Source organism: Colossoma macropomum, unplaced genomic scaffold (genome assembly GCF_904425465.1).
Source record: "Colossoma macropomum unplaced genomic scaffold, Colossoma_macropomum, whole genome shotgun sequence".
NCBI lineage: Eukaryota > Metazoa > Chordata > Actinopteri > Characiformes > Serrasalmidae > Colossoma > Colossoma macropomum.
Window position 1 is genome coordinate 19592874 of NW_023494802.1, and position 12394 is coordinate 19605267.

Genomic DNA, 12394 nt, shown 5'->3' on the forward strand with positions numbered 1-12394 from the left:
ACTGTGTGTCTGTATTGTAGCGTCCAGCTACTGGCTGCTGTAGGATGGCGGGAGGTGTGGCCATGCAGAGCTGGCACACGCACAGACTCTCAGGAGGCGCCATGTTGCGGTACAGGAGACATTTATTCAAAGTGCAAAATACAGAGAGTCCAAGAGGTTAATTAGGGAGTCCCGGGCACCCCAGGACCTCCTAATTAAGCTCTTGGGCCCCCTAAATGTCTCAAAATCAAAGTTTTGGGGGCTCGTTGAAAAAACAAAGTCATAATGACGTTATGCTGTCCGTTAGGGAAAAACATATGCTCAAATTCAAATTCATAGACATTGTTTTGCCTACTTCACCTACAATCGGCAAGCTTGTCTTTGGTATTCTTAACTAACTAGAGCTGCAACACTGCTCTGCCTCAGGGTGGTGCTGTAGCAAGTTGGTTGACCCAGTTGGTTCTTCATAGCCTAGCAACTGCAACTTTGATACCTCTGAAAAACTTCATAATATGACGTAAATCTTACAACTTGCCCAATTTCTCAAGAGTTTGGTGGAATGAGTGAATTATTACTCATTTCTCAAACCAAAGATAAAGGAGTAGATGTGTAGGATCTCAGTTAAAGTGTGGAAACCAAACAAAACTAGAGAAGAGCATTTCCATAACCAAACATTTTGCTGCTATTAAAGCTAGCATCAGCGCCGCTTTGGTGAATGAGTTAGCAGCCCTCCAACACTGGAGTAACCAGTCAACATGGGACCCCCCGAATATCAGGGGGTATTTCGCACACTGCTTTTATTGTGAACAAGTTGTTGTTGTAGCTTAATGATGTGTGCATGTGGTGTTAGTGCTATTCTGTGTTGGGCTGTTGGGTAGTTGGTGCAATGTTAGTGTTTACCATTAGGAGAAAGTGTAAGAGAAGTGACCTGCCCACTATTTCAGCCTTTCAGCAGCGGCAGTTCTCTCTTTCTGCCTGTTCAGTAAAAAGCATTTGCCTTTAAACTGCAATGTTTTCCCTGTCCTTTTCTTTGCTGGCCCCACAGTATATATGTGAGTGCGTCTCATTTGGATCCCAATTTTGATTTTGAGCAGCACATGCATATTGTTGACTCCTGGGATTTGTGTGTTGTTCTTTAAGAACATGAAATGTGTATTCACAAAGTCTTAACTGGGAAAAACTAGAGACTGAAACACATGGGGCTTAAATGAAACCATGTTGGTTTGATCCAAACAGGAACACAGCTGTCCTGAGACGTGCTTAGCTTGTTTTTACATTGTATTTGAGTACAGTTTTAGGGTTGTGTAGTAAGGAAAAATTCTCGAGTTGGAAGAAACCTTGAAAAGAATCGAGACCCTTCATCTTTCTCTGTCCCCCTGTGCTTGCCTGAAGAACAGGGTAAAAGGGGGCTAACAAAGTATCAGAGAAACAGATGGACTACAGTCTGTAACTGTAGAACTACAAAGTGCACCTATATAGTAAGTGGAGCTGATAAAATGGACAATGAGCGTAGAAACAAGGAGGTACAAACAGTACTGTCATCTTTGAGGTTTCATCCTTGAGATGTAGTAGAAAATCAAGATCCACTCTTGCTTATGATCTGAAAAAATCCAGGTGTTTCTGTCCATCCTTCCACTGAGAGAAGACAGCTCAGCGCTATGGGTCTGAAAGGACGTGTAGCTGTCAAGAAGGCGTTACTGAGAAAAGGAAACAAAAACAAGAAAAAGTTCAAATCAAGCAAAGAAGCTACACCACTGCAGAAGACTGACCACTCAAGAGTCCAGACCTTGACATCACTGAATGTGTTTAAGATTACTTGCAGAAAATGCAACCAACTTCTAAGACTGAACTTTGGAGGTGTGGAAAAATATTCCTGCAGGTTTCTTCCAGGTTTCCTACATTTTTTCCTGATGCTGAAGATTGAATAACATGTATTTAATCACTGTGACTGGAAGTGAAATAAATGAAGGGTGGTCTCTGACTTTTGCACAGTCCTGTATATTAACAACATATTGTAAAATGTTCTATTTAGATCTTGGAAAATGTTAACAGCATTTTAAATATATTCTATTTTCACATTGGCCTGAAATTACACATAAGGATAAGGAGTTATTTTAGTGATAAGATAGTGGTGATGACAAAGGGTTATGGCAGATGCATCAGTCGAGGTCTATGTGGTTCAGGTATACTTGCCAGTATATTGTAGTCAGGCTCATTTTTTAAAAATGATTCTAAAGATATTTTTTGTATTCATGCATTTTTCAGTACCACATCTTAGCAGGTCCATGCCATGTTTGGATGGACAACTCTGTCATTTATCCAGCTTTACTCTGGAACTGAAATGAATAAAGATGGGCTTGGGCCCATAACCAAAACCCTGAATTTCAGCACAATTATGTTTGCCCCTGTAAATGTCCAGGATCTGACAACAGGTCCAAACCTTTTACAGCTCTCTATAAATTGTTATGTACTCAGTTGATGCTACAAGGGAAATTTGTCATTTTGCTGCTTGACTATGTTCAGTCTAGGAGCAGCATAGCATCACTAGCAGGGCCACATGCCCTGGGGCAGTTGGGGATTAAAGGCCTTGATCAAGGGCACAACCAGGTATCCCCACTCAGTCCTTGGACCATCATGTCTCCCACCACTAAGCTACTGGTCATGTGCACATAAGAATGGCTATTTGCAATTAATGAATAATAAGACTTGTAATAATAGGATGTAATAAGCCTGGGTTTAATATTTAACCTTTACACTGTACTCATAAGTTGAGGTTCAACAGGCCTACACTCTCACTTTTAGAAATACAGGGCGATTCAAAAAGATTCATCCGATTTCAAAGCGCCGTATTTTTACAACCGTGAGGCGCCTAGGAACCAATCACAATCCAATTGAAAAAGGGGCTCATAGAGTTTCTGACTGTCACCAGAAGATGGCTCCCTTCAGTCTGAGAGGAGATGTGATCCCTGAGCAGAAAGCGTTCTGCGTTCTCCACTTCAATAAGAGTGAATCCGTCATAACTGTGCAGTGTGATTTTCATGGGCAGTGAAGCTCCAACAGCTCAGAGCGTTCGTCGTTGGTTCCACAACACTGGATGATCTCCGAAATCACACTGAGAGAGCCGTGAGTGCAGCGACACCCGACATGCTCAATCCAGTATGGGATGAATTTGACTATGGTGTTGATGTTGTTTGTACAGCTGGAGGAGGTTCATACTGAGACCTTGTACAATTACATAATAAACTTTATGCTCATTTAAACCATTTACAGTTCACTGCATTGATCTGTAATGATTTACAAGGGAAATAAATCATTTTGAAATCAGATGAATCTTTTTGAATCAGCCTGTATTTTGCTATTGCAAAGCAAAACCTTTTTTTCCTGAACCATAGATACCCCAGTCCATCCTACAGCCACTAAAGGCCTCTGTTAATGTTATTAATAAACTGGCTTATAATGTAGCTCAGTAAAAATAGGTGCTTTCATTTGGGACACGCCCTACTCCTGTCTCCTTTGGTTTCCATGGGAGGTTGCTATCCCACAGCAGTGGTCTAGTCGAAAAATACCCATTTCTGGAATATCTTATGATCTGGACAGTTAATCTCTCCAGGCTCAAAGCCCAGCAGAAAAAAAGTAAGGGCAATGCAGCAAAAGATTATCCTTCTGCAACAAACTTCAGCAATCTTCAACAATACCCCTTCCAGTGCCTTCCAACTTCCTGGGCTGGCATTAGCCTCTTTTTTTTCTCCCTCTCTCCCTTTCCTTCCTCCAGAGGTATGTGGAATAAATGTGAAGCATTCAGTGGAAAACATCCTCGTCCTCTGGCCTCGGCCCATCATCTATGGCTCTAATGGACCTTAAGCACTTGCTGGATTTGAGGAGGAATGTTGGTGGGCAGGGTTATTGTGTATTGTTGTCTTATCCCAGGGAGATGGCGTGCAGGCCTGATCCCAAAAGCGCAGTCCCTAAGTAGGGCAGTTCCCAAGCAGCCGCGTCCCGGTTTGAGGTTGTGGTTAAAGCGTTTGGTCAGGAACAACAGGACACTCTGTCCAGAGCTGTAAAAAAAGAAATCATTCTTAGCCTGGTTTTATGATGAACTGGCTTCTCAAGGAGTGCTGCTTGTTTTCTTTCTGTTTTACAGTTCACAGAATAATATATAGTGAATAAAGTGCTGCATTGAATTTATTTGATTCAAATGTGTACATAATGTACACATATACCGATCAGGCATAACATTATGACCACCTCCTTGTTTCTACGCTCATTGTCCATTTTATCAGCTCCACTTACTATATAGGTGCACTTCGTAGTTCTACAATTACAGACTGTAGTCCATCTGTTTCTCTGCATACTTTGTTAGCCCCCTTTACCCTGTTCTTCAGTGGTCAGGACCCCCCATGGACCCTCACAGAGCAGGTACTATTTGGGTGGTGGATCATTCTCAGCACTGCAGTAACACTGACGTGGTGGTGGTGGTGCGTTATTGTGTGTTGTGCTGGTGCGAGTGGATCAGATACAGCAGTGCTGCTGGAGGTTTTTAAACACTGTGTCCACTCACTGTCCACTCTATCAGACACTCCTACCTTGTCAGTCCACCTTGTAGATGTAAAGTCAGAGATGATAGCTCATTTGCTGCTGCACAGTTTGTGTTGGTCATCCTCTAGTCCTTCATCAGTGGTCACAGGACGCTGCCCACAGGACGCTGTTGGCTGGATATTTTTGGTTAGTGGACTATTCTCAGTCCAGCAGGGACATTGAGGTGTTTAAAAACTCCAGCAGCACTGCTGTGTCTGATCCACTCAGACCAGCACAACACACACTAACACACCACCACCACGTCAGTGTTACTGCAGTGCTGAGAATGATCCACCTCCCAAATAGTACCTGCTCTGTGAGGGTCCATGGGGGTCCTGACCACTGAAGAACAGGGTAAAAGGGGGCTAACAAAGTATGCAGAGAAACAGATGGACTACAGTCTGTAATTGTAGAACTACGAAGTGCACCTATATAGTAAGTGGAGCTGATAAAATGGACAATGAGCGTAGAAACAAGGAGGTGGTCATAACGTTATGCCTGATTGGTGTAACATATATTTAAATTTTGTTCACACTGAGAGGTTCAGTCGTAAAATTGTGAAAATTTGGAATTATATTGCAACGTTTAACTCAAACAGTATTACAAACAGCCTTTTTTACTATCACCATCACTAGCGTGATGCCAATTTCCCAAGCCATTTGCAATGGTATGTTAGCGGCAAGCTAGTGGTGGTGTATATTCACATGTAACTGTTTTTATTTGTTGCAGATTTACTGTGTCTTTTTACAGTAAAGTTTTGACCTTAAATCCTTCCTCTAAATATTTTTGGGGGAGGCTGTTAGCTCATTAGCTATTAGTCTGCTGACAAAGCCAGCAAACTATATTGAGGAAGCAAATAGTCACATTCATTTCCTGTATGTATTGTGCCACTATGTGTAGTGTGCATGAACAGTGAGTTCAAAACAATTTGGTAAAATTTATCTACCTTCCTATCATTGGGGAGATGGGGGCATTTTCAATTTGCATATTCATAGAATCGGAATTGCTTGATCAGCATATTTCGGAATTGCTTGATCGGAATTTCTTTGTGGACCTTCCCATTAAACCAGGAAAAACACAAAATCTTCAAATCATGATTGGAGGACTTTAATAATTCTGAGACGCCTAAACTGCAAGTACCTTATCCTGTCCATTTAAAACCAAATATATGTTTTTACAGCTTTTTGTATTAGTATGTTTGTTCATGTACACTATATGGCCAAAAGTATGTGGACATGCCTCCTAATTATCAAAATCAAGTGTTTCAGACACACCCATTGCTAACAGGTGTATAAAATCAAGCTCATAACCATGCCAGCTTTGCCACAAGTGAGTTTGTGAAAACTCTGCCTTGTTATATCCACCCTGGCCAACTGAGCAAAAACAGGTCAGCCACGAAGCGCTACACCATGCCAACTGATGGGGGCTGTAGAGTGCTGAAGCACACAGCACATAAAAAATCCTCTATTGCATCACTTACTACAGAGTTCAAACTCTCTGGAAGTGACATCAGCATAACAACTGTGCATGGTGAGCTTTATAAACAGAGTTTCCATGGTCAAGCAGCTTCACACAAGCCTTGGATCACTATGTGCAGTGCTAAGCACTTTGCCACTGGACTGTAGAGCAGTTGATGAATTATGCTTCACTATCTGGCAGTCTCATGGACAAGTCTGGGTTTGGTGGATGCCAGGAGAACTCCACCTTCTGGAATGCATAGTGCCAGCAGTAAAGGTCAGTGGAAGAGGAATAATGATCTTGGGCTTCATTTGGAGGTTTCGCTTCTTGCGAAACAAAATTCTAGAGAGTTGTACGAAGCCGAAAGCACCTCTGGTTACAAGCTCGCATACTTTCTGCGGTTTTGTGTTGCCTGTCGCGGATGCTCCACGTCATGCTATGACATTTTATGGTAAGTTTCATCACTGCTGGAAAACACTTCTTTCACAGTTCTAACTATGGCAACGTTTGAGTTCACAATACCGCCACCATTTAAGGTGGAACGGGAAAATTCAAACAAGAAGTTGGTGAATAGAAAGCCAACTTCAGCCTCGTCCTCTTGTGAACCTAAATATAAGATAACCTGTATATTTTGGTGCTCAGTAGAAGATAGTACTAGCGAATAGTAGACTTAACATCTTACATTCAGGAGATATTCATTGTTTATTTAACAAATATGCGTTTCACAGTGAATTATTAGTGTATCTGCCAAAGCCAAAGCTCCTCAAAGTTGTCCATTTTTGCTTAATGGCACACCTCTTTTTTACCAACCAATCACAGGCGAACAAAGCCTCCATGCGACACCTGAGGTTGTTCTCCGCAATTACATCATATTGTTAGCTGAGGCCAGCCGAACCACAAGAAGTCTCCACAAGAAGTCTGCTGAGGACTTTAGGCCTCTCAGTTCCAGTGAAGGCTAATATTAATGCTACAGCATACACATGCATATGCTTCCAACTTTGTGGCAATGGTTAGGGAAAGGCCTTTTCCTGTTCCAGTATGATTGTGCCCCTGTGCTCTATGCAGACATGGTTTGACAAGTTTGGTGTGGAGGAACTGCAGTGGCCTGCACAGAGCCGTGACCTCAAACCCACCGGACACCTTTGAGATGAATTGGAACGACAATTGTGATCCAGGCCTTCCTGTCCTTCTTGACCTGACCCCACAAATTCTCCTTTGAGTGAAAGGGCACAAGTTCCCACATATATACTCCAAAATCTTGTGGAAAATATTCCCAGAAGCGTGGAAGCTGTTATAGTCGCAAAGGGGAGGACCAACTCCATATTAATGCCTATGGTTTTGGAATGTCTAACAAGCTCCCATAGTTGTGGTGTTCAGGTGTCCACAACCTTTTGGCCATATAGTGTATATATGTGTGTTCACAAACATGAACATTTATGAGAGTAAACTCCTCTTCTATCTACTCCCATCTATTTGATGGAAATGTAAGAGGGATCAATACTACTATCTCCTGCTTCTCGTCTCGTCAGGATTGCAGATATAAAAACCAATGTCAAAAGCTCAACTCTACCATATGGGATCCAACCAGCCAACAATGCTAATGAAATTTGACTTCATCTGCCTCTCTGATAGGTTGGCAGAACTCAGCTCACATCTGGAGTTTGCCCTCCATCTTCAAGTGCCCCCTCAATACTGGCCAATCTAGGATACATAATTTACACAACAAAAGATTTTATATTCAAGAAACAGATATTGGAAGGGAACTAAATTATTTGCCAGTGGGTTTTAGATCAGATACCAAAAGCAGGCCAAGTAATTTCATCCTGCAGAGTCTGATATGTGCCATATGCTCATCAATAGCATTTAATGATATGACTCAAACTATTACCATTCAGACTAAAAAAATTCTTATTTGTCATAAGATTAACCCTTACAAGTCGCCAGCTAATATAGATGTTAATATTCAAAAAAAAAAAGAAAGAAAGAAAGAAAAGAAAACAAAAAAGTCTCACATTTTACTGCATTTATGTTAATTTGCATTCTAATTGTACACAGTGTTTTACTTTTGCACAGTAAAGGAGAGCAGGGCACAAAAGAACAGCGTAACATGGACAATTTATGTAGTTAAACAGGTTCCAGTACAACGCATGGCTGTAATTTAGCACCATTCTGAAGCATATAAACTCACAGAGAGAGCAGGCCAGGCTAAAGTACGGCCTCCACACAGCACGTGGTTATAACTAAGCCTCCCGAATATGATGGAAAAAGTCCTTACACCTCCATATAAACTCAAAACTGTCCACCTTTTGGAAGAGTTTGTGTACAGATTAATTTAAAATACACAGTAAATATCATGTAAATAACACATATTTGAATGGTATCATTCTGAATTTGCCAAATTTGATAGAGTCTGTTTTTTACTAATCATATTTATTCCAATGCAGACATTTTTCTATGTGTTTAGGTCAGAATGCTCATTTGCTTTAGACAAAGAACTGTATTGAAGTAATCGCTTTGCAGCTCGATTTAACAGACTTTTAACAACCTTTCAAACTAGCCCCTCTGTTTCAATTAACCCCGCCTGTGGGCTAAGTTTTAACAATTATACTCAACTTTCAGCTGAATTATTCCCAAACAGTTGGTGCTACAAACAAAGTGAATTGTTCGTTTGTAGCATAGATGTGCATATTGCTTGTGCAACCCCATTTCCAAAAAAGCTGGGACGCTGTGTGAAATGTAAATTAAAAAACAAAATTCAATGATATGCAAATCATTTAAATCGTACATTTAACTAAAATAGTACAGAGACAACAAATCAAATGTTGAAACTGAGATTGTTGTCGGCATCAAATTCAAAATGGGCATATATGTTTCAAAAAACAATAAGATTTCTCAGTTTCAACATTTGATTTGTTGTCTTTGTAGTATTTTCCTTTAAAAACATGGTTTACCTGATTTGCAGATCATTGCATTCTATTTTTATTTACATTCTGCAAAGCGTCCCAACTTTTTTGAAAATGGGGTTGTATTAAAAAATTATTAATCTTGTGTTAGGTTGTGCCCTGCTCTTCCCTGCTGTGTGTTCATAATTAGCAGACATTTAATTTGAATTTAATGAAGTTATTGTTGTACATTCAGTCTAGTTCTACGGAAAGAACACCATTCTTTACATTTGTACCCCATTTTGTCATTGTTTGACAGAGAAAAAACATCAGAAGTGCAGACTTGGAACAGTTGACACAGAATATATAGTGAATGTAAATTGTAATTGTAATTTACTGCAGAATTCACTATGAAATTAAACATGTAATTGAATAATTACGTTGGAATAACTTGACTTATAAAGGCCAATAATTTTTTACAGTAACCATGTATTACAATCTAACCAAATGCATACTTACTTTGCTTTAAAGATTATTAATAAGCACAAAATAGAAAATTGTCCTGGTGAATTATCAGATCGAGGCACATCCTAGACAGCAACTCCAGTTCCACTACAATCACCTGCAGGAGAAAGTGCCTCAGCAAGAGAGACTGCCCCTCAGTGAGAGAAGCGGTTTAATTGTCTGTGAAACAGTTGCATCGAGGGAATTTGCTTTCCAATCTATGCCTTGAAGCAATTAACAGAGAGGTGCTAGCTTGAGTAGGCCATTAAACAGTGAGGAATGAGGTAGTGTTTTTCCCCCACACAGCCTAAAAAACACAGCACTCAACATTCAGAAAGTTTTTTTAAAGACTGCAACTAATGAAAGAAATGCCCGGCCCCAAAACGCTAACTAAGCTGACCAGGCAAGAAATCTAATGTGGATTGGTTAACCACATTTAATGCTGACTGGCCCCTACATAGTAAAATCCACACTGGAGAATTAATACCTACGACATAGAGTTCATTCTTGCTCATTAATGCCAAGAAAGTAATACTGTAAAGTTGGCAATATAATCAAATAAAACTGACGTTTCTCCTTCACCAAAATGTGTCTTTTTGGCCAAAACAACGCAGTATTTTGTGCTTGAATAGTGTTGCAGTGGCTGCTAAACAGAACTCCAAGTCACTCCTAGTCATGCGTTGTGAGACCTTAACCTGACTGTGGGCCCGTTTACAAATTGCTTTAAATGGATTACGTTTGGATTTCACTTGATCGTTAGGTGTGAAAAGCCAGGTGTAAGGGTGCGTACACACTAGAGGCTGACGCAACATCAGAAACACAGCTCCAATGTATTTCACGCTGCAGCTCTGTCGGACTAGACTCTGCATCTACCTCCCCGTCCTTGTGTTGTCTGATGTGTAGGCACCCTAAGCCAGGCCGCATTGTAATCGCGTTACGATCAGATCAGTCAAACCACATTTTGAGGTGCATCTTGAGCACATTCAACTCAAATGTAAGCAGAATGCATTTTTTGTCATCCTTATATAATTATGTGAGTGGAAATACGTCTGCTGAGCACTGATGAGCAGCTGAGAGGATAAACAATAAAATGAAACATGGAGGATTCGCAGGGCTGGAGGTCCCAAACCAAAAGCCTTCATGCACTCCAGGCCAATGAAAGTATCCAAGCTGATCTTGTCGATTCATAACAGAAAAAAGAGTAAACAAAAGTTAAACGGAAAGAATGTGTGTTGACTTTTTTTTGCCGTTTTACCTGGGAAAATTACAATCCGATCACACGAAACAGGAAACACACGTTAATGCAAGGCTTAAAAAAGCTCTGTGATTGGGCCATATGGTGTCACATGGTTGCCTGCATCACTGCATGGAGCCTTCAAGTGGCACTGAGAGTTATAGTGTCTTGCAAATGCTGAAAGTACAGAGTAATTCAAAAAGATTCATCCGATTTCAAAGCGTCATATTTTTACAACCGTGAGGCGCCGAGGAACCAATCACAATCCAATTGAAAGAGGGGGTCATAGAGTTTCTGACTGTCAGTGGAAGATGGCTCCCTCCAGTCTGAGAGGAGATGCGACCCCTGAGCAGAAAGCGTTCTGCGTTCTCCACTTCAATAAGAGTGAATCCGTCATAACTGTGCAGTGTGATTTTCGTGAGGAGTGAAGCTCCAACAGCTCAGAGCGTTCGTCGTTGGTTCCACAACACTGGATGATCTCCGAAATCGCACTGAAAGAGCCGTGAGTGCAGCAAAATAAAATAAACTCAAAACAGCTATCTGTCATTTCATTTTAGTCATTATTCTGGTATTTTGTGGCCACATCTAAAATGAAAAACCTAATATAGAAAAGAAAATTCAAGCTTCACTTTAGCTTTGGCTTTTCGTCATGAGATGCATAATGTGTCAAAAATAAAATCAAAATGCAATGTTTACGTTGTTATTTCTTTTCATGGCAATAGGCAGCATATATGACAAAATGAAAATGAAGATGCAAAATGGATAAATGAACAGCGCAGTTACAGTTTGCCATTCAGTTTTCGGCATGGATGCGTTTTAAGTGTCAGAAAGAAAAGGCAAATGGAAACGAATATCGATGCCACCTGCTGGAGATTTACTTTTCATTTGCCACTTTCCTTTTTTATTTTCAAGTTAACCAACATGCAAATATATGTTAACTAACACTAGGTGGGGCTACAGTGTACATTTTAGACTCAAACTTTGAGTCTCGGGAAGCGAGTAAGTGAACATCAGACTGAACATCAGGCCTCCCATATACAGGGTGATTCAAAAAGGTTCATCTGATTTCAAAATTTATTTCACTTGTAAATCATTACAGATCAATGCAGTAAACTGTAAATGGTTTAAATGAGCATAAAGTTTATTATGTAATTGTACAAGGTCTCAGTATGAACCTCCTCCAGCTGTACAGACAACATCAACACCATAGTCAAATTCATCCCATACTGGATTGAGCATGTCGGGTGTCGCTGCACTCACGGCTCTTTCAGTGCGATTTCGGAGATCATCCAGTGTTGTGGAACCAACGACGAACGCTCTGAGCTGTTGGAGGTTCACTGCCCACGAAAATCTTCTGGAAGTCATCAAAAATCTTCAGGGAGCCATCTTCCGGTGACAGTCAGAAACTCTATAACCCCCTCTTTCAATTGGATTGTGATTGGTTCCTAGGCGCCTCACGATTGTAAAAATATGGCGCTTTGAAATCGGATGAATCTTTTTGAATCACCCTGTATAATTGACCTCTATCTGTGAACCCTTAAAAAATTCACCTTTTCTGGACAATAGACCTCCTTAATTCAGGTGCTATTGGTCAGACTGTGAATCTGAAGGAAAGCTGAGAAAATGAAGACCAAACAGCGTTTTAAGGAAATTACAGATTAAGTTATAGACATGCACAAGACAGGAAAAGGCAACAAAAAATATGCAAGGGTTTGGGTATCCCAGTGAGCACTGTTGGATCTAGTGTGAGAAAATGGAAGCT